This window comes from Pyxicephalus adspersus, chromosome 2, assembly GCF_032062135.1.
Source record: "Pyxicephalus adspersus chromosome 2, UCB_Pads_2.0, whole genome shotgun sequence".
Taxonomy (NCBI): domain Eukaryota; kingdom Metazoa; phylum Chordata; class Amphibia; order Anura; family Pyxicephalidae; genus Pyxicephalus; species Pyxicephalus adspersus.
The window spans coordinates 51,613,514-51,623,726 of record NC_092859.1 but is presented as its reverse complement, the minus strand read 5'-3'; the positions used below and the strand labels follow the sequence as shown (position 1 = coordinate 51,623,726).

General features: G+C 39.6%; 1 long non-coding RNA gene across 2 annotated transcripts; it reads left to right on the top strand.

Moving 5' to 3' along the window:
- The first annotated feature begins 6,273 nt into the window (after nt 1-6,273).
- LOC140323573 (uncharacterized) lies at nt 6,274-7,499 on the top strand. 2 transcript variants are annotated; one of them, XR_011919401.1, is made up of 5 exons: nt 6,274-6,657; nt 6,767-6,826; nt 6,940-6,999; nt 7,085-7,150; nt 7,248-7,499. It is a non-coding gene; the product is annotated as an uncharacterized lncRNA (long non-coding RNA). The 2 variants fall into 2 exon arrangements; XR_011919400.1 differs by having other exon boundaries at nt 7,085-7,499.
- Nucleotides 7,500-10,213: the final 2,714 nt, after the last annotated feature.

Sequence of the window (10,213 nt, the reverse complement as noted above, 5' to 3'; positions counted from 1 at the left end):
ACTGCTGCCGCCAGCCCACTACCCCGCACTAGATGTCAGTTACCAGTGCCGTCCATGTTCCGTCCTAATTCCCGTATTTTACATTGACTTGCTATTGCCTCATGAAAGGAATGCAGGCACCTACCCTGGCTGAGCACATGTTTTCATCTCTGCCCCTGTACTTCCTGCATTTTCTTATATCCTGGTGGGCTTTCTAAGGCCACTATCAGGGGCAGGAAACACTTGTACATCTTTATTTCCATTTTACAAAGTTACAGCTAACAGAAAAAGGCAGTCCCCTACACAGCAATGTCTCCAAAAGCTACAGCTTTTACACTGTCCATATAGGTGATGGCCTCAATCTCTTTCTCTTTTGTCCGTTCATTTACAACAGCAACAATAAGGGGTAGCGGTCAGAAAAGATGGACAGAGTGGGCTTCAAAAGAGGTGAAAATGAGGGAGAGCAGGGTGGGAGGACTCTGTATGTGCAGTTAGGTGAGAGAATAAGACCCACACTATCCCCTACTCTGTTGCCAGGTCTGGGGGTATGAGTGAAGTGCAGGACTTCATGGGACAGATCAGCACCAGATGCAGAGTCTGAGGAAAGCCAAGTTTCAGTGAATGTCAGGAAATTTAGAGATTTAGAAAGGAGAAGGTTGTGGATAGAGGTTCATTTATTGCCCACCACCCACTCCTGCTGTTGCTGCTGCTGCCGCCGCTGCCTGCCCAGTGCCCTGCTCTAGATGCCAGTTACCAACGCCGTCCATGCTGTCTCAGGGCCCACCACCTACTCCTGCTGTTGCTGCTGCCGCCTGCCTAGTGACCAGCTCTAGATGCCAGTTACCAACGCCGTCCACACGTCTCAGTCAGGGCCCACCACCTCCTGCTGTTGCTGCTGCCACCTGTCAGGACTCCATTCAATAAAATTGTACACTTCTGGGTGGCATTGATGATGCACTACACCCAGCTCTCCATGACTCCTACCAATGCAGTCTCCCTGGCGACAGCTGACCAGAGGCCCCACATTGCTACTGCCGTCGCTGACCCACGCTCCATCTCCATCCTTTTGCCTAATGTCACTGCACTACTTGTCCACAACTTTACGGGTGTCATTCCTAACACATCATCCAGGTCATGATGTCAGCTAGCAATAATTATAATTAATAAACAGGTTTTATATAGGGTAAACAAATTATGCAGCTATGTAAATTCAATAGGGGTGCGTACATTAATAAGCAATGGGTTTTCCTGCTGTTTTGAGGGCAGATACTGTTGCTAGTGGGTTGAGTTCACCCTTTCTGAGTGTCCTAATGTTTGTGCTGCCTTCTGGACGCTGTCAATCACGCAAAAATCCAATTTGCCTGCTGTCACTTTGCCTGCCATTTTCTCGAAAACCACAAGGTCTTTTGGAACTTTTGTATTTTCCTTGTTGCCACTGTTCTCCTTCACTTACCTACCAAATTTGGTGGCTCTAACATGTATTGAGTGTTAATAATGTTTAAAGTCGTCCAATTGAATTTTGTGAACCCAACTTCTGTTCAAGGAAATTTGAGAGACTGTCAGAGGCCTTCTCGCTCATCCTTAATCAACAATATAGTACTTGTGCCTTAAAAAAAACCTTCTGCTTTGCTCTAAAAAGTCTTGGTAGACAGCTGAGCTGACTTTAGACTTGATAAAACACAGTGGACCAACACTCGCTCCCCAAATCTTTGCAGACTAAGAAAACTTTACACTGGACCTCAAGCAACTTAAATTCTGCGCCTATCCTCCCTTCCTCAAGACTCTGGGACCTTGATTTCCAAATGAATTGCAAAATTTATTCTGAAGAGGACTTTGAAACACTGAGCAATAGTCCAGTCTGTTTTTCACCCGTGTTCCATAAATACTCAAACCAGAGCAGCTTCTTTATAATCCAGCTATGCACATGACACAATTGCCTAACAAAAAAAAAAAAATCCTAAATAAATGTACATGAAATCATTTATTAATGGAAGCAACCGGGTACAGGAGTGTCCTAGAATGGCAGGGTGGGCACCCATAACCCTGAAGCTCTGTGCCACGTGCCTATACATTTGAGTCTGGCCACTGTCCCACACTGATCTTTATGCCTGGCAGGAGGTGATCGTTTGGCCCACACACCCACACTCCCAGGCATGATCTCCATCACTTCTGAAAGCTGACACTTATTGATCCTGCATCGAAAATGGCGTCCGTACCTTCCACTCGGGGGGATGCTCCCTCTCACTCTCCACAGCCAGGCAGATCATTGACCCAAGCCACTGCTCAGCCGACTTCATCCTTGTCCTCACTTTCTAACTCCTTAGATGCTCTGGATTCCACCTGCAGATTAGAATCACAGCTTCAAGCAGGTATCCTGGATAGACTGGCCTCTTTCCCTTTCAAAGAGGCACTAGACAGTCTAGTCTGGCATTCAGAGTAGACATTTTGAAAAAATTGCACCTTTAGACGCAGAAAAACGCTTTCTCAACCATAACTGAAGTTGGATGACCAGGAAAATTGCTGTTAGTAATTTTAAAATCGGGAATCCCTGAAGCCACCTCTGGCACCAACCTAAAGCTGGTCCTAAGAAAGGATCCCGCCCTGGCCAATCATTACCTCTAATGTGTGGTTGTCCTACATCTTCTTTGGAAACCTAGGTGATATTTGCTCAATTTTCTCTTTTCATGCCTGAAAATATTTTTAGCCTGTCTTGGACAATTTGGCTTCCTGCAATTGACCCAACTGTAAACCCCTCCACAACTCCTATTTCTCTACCTTTCCCAACATTTGGTCGGAAAGCTTGAACCCGATGCTCCGCCATTGTGTACTGTTCTGACCCTGCCATACCCTCCAGGACTGGTCTCCCATTACAAACTCCCATGGGTCTCAGTGCTCTATCTAAAATTGCCTTGAAATGGAACCGAGGCCTTGGTCATTATGGGTACCTTGCTGATGCATCTCTCGTTCACCCTATGTAACCACAGTATCAAACCTAATTTTCTAGATTGCCTCCCCTGCCAACATGGTTTGAATTGGTAAGTGGGATACTTGGCGAGCTTTAGGGAACTTCTCCCAGATTGTTTAGAGTGGAAGACAGAGTTTTGATGGAATTGTACCTTAAGTCCTGGGCAATAGGTTTATTATACTTATTGACAAATTGCCCTACTATTGTAGGTTTGATTTGACTGAGAGGGGTGTTTTTTTTGTGCTTTTCATAATACATTCATATTTTGTGGTCCTTAAACATTGCGTTTCAGCGTTTGTCAAGTTTTTCAATTTTCAGTTCTGTGACATTTGGCGCACAATCCAACATCCCGCAAATAACGACTATTCCTTTTTCTCTTCAATCCATCTGACAGTCTCACAGATTTTTTTTTCCTGGTCCACCATACTGATCTTTCCCTCTTCTCTGGTTCTGACATCGGGAACATTACCCTATTACACCATGTCTTTTTCCCTGATAAGCACTCAAGGTTATCTAAAGTAGATCTGGCAACTAAATAAAAGTTTATTGCAGGACCTGGTTGACCGCTCCGATTTGCTCTCGCAATTAGACCTTTTTTGCCCAGAACTGTACCCCATGGTGTGAGCGGGTGCATAGGCCTTTTGTCAGAGACATCGTGATCAAAAATGGGTCCAGGCCTAAACAGGAGAGAGACTTTCAAATCAATGCCCTCCTGAAAGATTCATGATCTAGAAACCTACAATCTGTCAACTAACAACAAGCATAACCTCTCTAAACTCAACACTACTGGATACTCTTTAACAGAATTATAGAATTACTAGAGCTAAAGCCACACTAACTAAATGTACACCTGTATTCTTTAGGTATAGCAAAACATGTATCCTGTGACTATTAGCCACAGCGTACAGACAGAACGTGGTAAATATTATATTCCCAAGGTGCATGGTATGGATGGTGTGTTATGTCGTTTGCCTAAAGAGATCACAATTTTTTCGGGATTATTACAAAGCTCTGCATAATATTTAAGACCACTTCAAATCAGTCTCTGACAGTAGGAAAGGCATTTATATAGTCTTATCTAGAATCCTTACTATGCCCAGGCTTACATTAGTAGAATGGTATGCACTGGATGCTGCTCTGACAAAGGAGTTACTTTGGGAAGCATTAAACACTTTTGTGATACAAAACATGCCTGCCTTCCCCCCAAATCTGTACTTCCTAAAGAGATTTAAAAACCTGTCCCAATCTTGCACTGTTTTGAAAGATATACTGGAGGCACACACATTCAATCCCTAAAGAAGGAATAGACCCTGCGAGTTTTGCCAGTTACAGACCTATTTCTTCGTCCCCTTTAAAGGAGCATGCAACAAAACAATTAAGACTTTAAACATCCTTGATGCCGCTTAGGATGTGTGCAAGACGCGCTTTTCTACACACAAAGAAAAGGTGTTCGATAAAGTAGACTGGACCCTTCTGGGCAAAATTCTGCAGCATATAAACTTGGGGGAAACAAAGGTATTCTTACACCACTTAGTCCCTACAGCAAGAATTCAGGCAAATGAAATTTTCTCGGATGCTTTTGCCATCAGGAATGGCAAACACCAAGACAGCTCCCTCTCTCTTCTCACCTTTGTTCAAAAACCTTTTACCACAAATATGATTAAATCAGAATATTGCCGATATTCCTAAAATGGTGATCCAACCTAGAGTTGTAATGCAGCACCTCCCCTTTCTGTTTCAAAGACTGCACAAAGCCTCCCAGGATACCTACATCATGCATCCTGGAAGGCTCTTAGCTGCTCCTCCCAGAAAGAGCCCTTTCAATGATGGAAAAAAAATTGTCCATCTCACGCTTGCACAGCGAATCTGAACCCCCTCCCCCATCAATGTCACCTGATCTTGAGCCTGCGCAGTGCAAAATCGGGTGACGCAGGACACCGAAGACAGATACCAGGACGATGCGGGATCCAAACAAAGAAACCTCGCGATGGATTGACAGACCTGCAGGATTAAACGTGTTTTTATTTAAGGTTTTGTTCCACTTAAAAATCCCACCTTTTTGTTTTTAGAGTCCTAACTTTTTTTTACATATTTGGTCCAAGAAACCAGCTAGGTGGCGGGTGTGGATTCGCCTGCTAGCAAAATCAGAGGGGGGGTTTGGGATTGCCTGGTATAGGCACTACTACATATCACTACACAGTATAGTGTGTTCCATATATTAAAAGGAAATCCAAAGTACAATTTCTCTTAGTGGTCTGATGCTTTTCACCTCAACAAGCTTTTACCCATATTTTAGTAATTTGGTATTATTCTAAAAAAATGCCTTTCTCGCATTGCCAGAATTTTTTTTTTCTAGTTTGTGCTACAGTAGCCCTTCTGTGGAATCAGACCAAATTGTCTAGCCACTCCCCACCACAGCATAAATAAATTCTTTGCACCATATCCCTCTTGGTTCACCAGTGGTCCACTTTTTAGGGATACTAACCACTGTATTTTAGAACATCCCACAAAACCTGTCAATCACTAGACACCTTCTCTGGCACAGGCAGGCACTGTCTAGGCACCACAATGCAAGTCGACATTGCCTTCAAACACTGGCCGCTTTCCCTGAGGTCATAAACCCAGCTTGATCATAAAAGCAAAAGATAATACTAAGTGCATAACTGCATCTATGCAGCTAGATTAGGTAAAACACCTTTTTTTCTAATTGTCTACGGACATCAAAAAGGTGTTTGGCAGGGTGGATAGGTCTTTCATGCACCTCACCTATTTATTGTTTCAATTTGTTGTTCATTTTATTATTTTGGCAATGACCTTATTGGTGTGCCAGTACTTTCCAGGATTGTATGCATGTTATTTTCTGAATATGATTTTCCTGTTTCTGATATTGAAACTGGTAAATAAATGAAAAAAATGACAACTAACTTGCTGCTCATATATCCCACCTTTTCACTGATTAGTGTATACACAGATGCAATATATAAATCTAAGTGACACATTCACACACATGGGGAATTCAGTTTTTTGGTAGTTTACACCAAGCACCCACTATACTCCCACCCCAGGACGCACCTACTTCCCTATTATTCCAGAATGATGGCACTCCTTGATTATACTACAAGGATACCTCAGCTAACAAGTGGCCCTGCTGACAAATTTTTCAGCTAAAGCTACGTACACACTTCCAATAATTATCGTTGGTAAACGAACGACGAACGATCCTGCACTACGATATCTGCGAACGATCGTATAGTACCGATCCTGTACATACAGATAACGACACGATCGTTCGCAGATATTGTACACACAATAGATGCGATCGTTTATTTTTCCATATTTTCCGATATTTTTGCATATTTTTCCATATTCCATATTTTCCCATATTTTGCCATATTTTACATAGATTTTTCCATAGATAGGTAGATAACAAAACCTATTTTTTCCCTATAGTTTAAAAAATTTTTTGATATCATTTTTATGCAGAGTGCATTCTGGGGACCCCTGACCAGGCTGGCCATCCGGAGGAGGCAGTAGAGGTGGAAGGTAGGATATCGGTATATGGTTATCTGAAAAAAATTGTATAATTTTCTAAATATGACAAATAGATTATTTTTACATATAGTGCAAAAATGTATTTTATTTATTTTATGCAGAGATGATTGTAGGGTCAATTGACCAGCCTGGCCATCCGGAGGAGCCAGTAGAGGTGGAAGGTAGGATATCGGTATATGGTTATAAGCAATAATAGTACAATTTTCTAAATATGACATATAGATTATTTTTAGATATAGTGCAAATATGTATTTGTTTTTTTTTATGCAGAGTTGATTGTAGGGTCAATTGACCAGCCTGGCTGTCCGGAGGAGCCAGTAGAGGTGGAAGGTAGGATATCAGCATATGGTTATAATGAAAAATTGTACAAATTTCTAAATATGACACATATAGAATATTTTGAAATATACAGCAAATATGTATTTTATTTTATTTTTTTAAAGAGTTGATACTGGTTTCCGGAGAATAGGAGGTAGTCCAGTCTGTGGTGGAAATTGAGCCATGTATGTACACAACTTTCAGAGAGGTAGGTTGCATATAATTGTGCGTCGATGAAATTTTTAATATTTTTTTGGGCTCTTGTTACAGCATCAGAGGGAGAGCCAGAAAGTCCTAAGCCAGGCACGTCAGGGCCGGTGGCAAAAAGTGTTGTTGGTAAGCATTCATATCTTGTTTATGTGAAAATGTCTCATATCCATGTGTCGGCCTCACAATTTATGTGTACCTAATATTCTTTTTTATTCCTAAACAGTTTCTACAAAGGAAAAAATTCTGTGCAAACTGGAGGCATTGGAACAGAGATGGAAAGAGGTGGCCCAGACGGTGCGCGAGGCAAGAAGCGAGCTGCGGGCATTGAAAAGGATAATCAAAAAAAAATTGTAAAAAAGGTAAATATTTTTTTTTTATTTACAAAATTGTTTACACTCTAATAATTTTTGGGTAAAGAATTGGTGTGTGTTGAAATATTTATACTTGACTGACAGGTAAGTAACTTTGAACTAAACAGGATAAAGGGGGGGGGGGGGGGGGGGGGGGGGGGTTGCATGACATGCAAAAGATATATGTTGACTCTTCCAATTGGGAAGCAGTTTATTTCAGCCTTAGGTGAGTTTATGACCTTTTACACTGTGCTTTTTACTATTTTTATAAAACTTATCTTTAAATTGTGGGCAGCATCCAGAATGAATTTAATGATTTTCTTTGGAAACCTATGGCAAACCATGTTTTGGCTAACAAACATTTCAGCTAACAAATTTGGAACAAGTTATCTTTGTTAGCCAAGGTATCATTGTATTTTCTCTGTTTGCATTTTCTTTACCTCAACCAGCTCACTCACCCACAGCACTACGGTTCAGTTGGTATCTTAGCCACAACATTATTCAGCATAGATCTCTAGGTTATCCCTGTGTTTGCATTATTTGCTCCAGGTTTTCCTCCCACAGATCCCCCAAAAATAGTGCCAGGTTAATTGGCTTCCTCCCACATTAGCCTAAGACTTTGTTAGGGACATACAATTGTCAACTTCCCTTAGGGGTAGTTGGATACAAGACAAGTGCAATAAAAAAAAAAAAATCAGGACACTTTCTAAAAATGGAATAAAAAACAGGATATGTAATTTGTTAAAAAAAATATTAGGACATAAAAAAGTTCAAGTGAAATAACAGGCAAAAGTATAGAAATGATTTTCATAGACAAACCTAATTCTATTTGTACTGATGTGTCTAGAATAATAGCAGTGTGTTTGAACGGAAATAAATCCTTATATTAGCTTTTATTTCCATACATACAAATACATTGGGAACAATGCACATTCTATTCCAAATCAAAACAAGAAAAAATTATGAAATTTGTGTTATTGCTTTAGAGACGGTAAAGAAAAGGAAATATTAGACTGTTTAAAATACCAGCACTATGGAGTTCAATTTGGGATGTCATTTATTCTATAAAACAGGTTACCCTTATTAAAGCAAGGAAGGCAGTAAATGTTGTACATGATTATGGTGCATTTCTACTACTTAAAAAGTTGATTGGAGAGGGAAAACCAAATAAGGAAGTGCAGAAAATAGGATGTATAAATGATCTCTAATGCTTTAAAATGGCAAAACCTGAAAGATGTGGAAGAAAACTACCTTTTAAATGGATAGAACAGCCAAAATGGCAAAGATTCCACCAATGATCACATACAAGTCGCAAACTGGGGATCATATCTCCATTTGAATACAACAAAATACTTGGAGGTCCCCGTCGTCTTATGCTGAAGAGGAAAATCCCTTGAAATGGGTGTTTCAACAAGACAACCACCCCAAACACATCAGTAAACAAGTAACATCTTGGTTTCAGTCAGCAAGAATGATGTTATACAATTTGCTGCTTTAAGCAATTTCAGATTTAGATCAGAAGAGCTGTTTATTGAATACTTTGTCCTTGTCTGTATCTGATAAGGAAAGTAATAGGTGTCTAAAAGACTTCTGATTTCTCTGTAGACAACAGTAAAAATAGAACAAAAACAAAACCAAGAATAAAAACTAGTAAAAGCGTGCCATATCAAAGGAACTTTTACTCCTTTCTTCTCATGTATTATACCCAGTCTAAATGCTGTAGTCATCTCCCTGTCCATCACTGAATGAATATCCACTTCACTCTAATCCACATTCCTGCACATACTGTCTATATCCTAATTTATTTTTTAACACATGAAAACAATAGAAAAGAGAGTGTTTATAGGACGTTTAAGGCATTCACGTGCAGAGAAAATATGTATACAATTAGTTACAAACTAAAAATGTTTTGCCTGCCTTCTCAGAAATCATTTACAAGCAGAGGAGCCCTGATATGGAACTAGGGACCTGAAGGTCTAAATTATAGGACCACTTGAAATATGGGGGCTTATGGATACATAAAAGATCATTGGTGAATGTGCTTTTTTTTTTACATAATTATTAATAGTATGATATGATATACGTATATTTAACATGTTTATTATGTAGTTGACAATTTGTGAAACATCAAATCAGGTTCTAAGGAAACGGGTGTTTCCTATAAAACATTGATGGAACTCAAAAGTTACGCAAGGATAGCTACCATCAATCCAAATAAATTGTGTTTTCTATGTTTTTTAATGTTTTCAAATCATTGTATGGAAAATGATTGATATGATTTTTAATGAAGAAAAAAAATTGTCCTTTTTTACAATAAATTTCTATGATGTTAGTACTTATTTTTCCTAAACTATTCATTGGGGGAAATTATGGGTCGTCTTTAAATTGGGAGTAGAGGGAATTTCTTGAATATTTTTTGTAACAGATTTTTATGAAAGCCGTAACGTTCTTTTACCCCATTTTATTCGGTTGTAGAATTTTTTTTTTTTACTGCTGCTTTTACTATTGAAACACATGGGTAAAAAAAGAAATTTTCCTCCATAATGGTGACAAGCAGTTACACAGTTGGGGTAGCAAATTGTCGTACATTGCATGTTGCATCCGAAACCCCATGCAGCAATGCTGCTGCCACCTACTGCAGTAAAGGTACAAAGTATTAATCTTGTTACCACTGCCAGCCTTAAAAGCCCTATAGACGCACTTTTCTATGTTTGCCATTTCTCTATAGGAATTTTTATTAGTAGAGTTTTCTCAGCTGGATGGACAAAGATTAGCATTTGTACATGTAAACAAATTATTATTATTATTATTATTATTATAAGTGAAAAAATTATGCAGC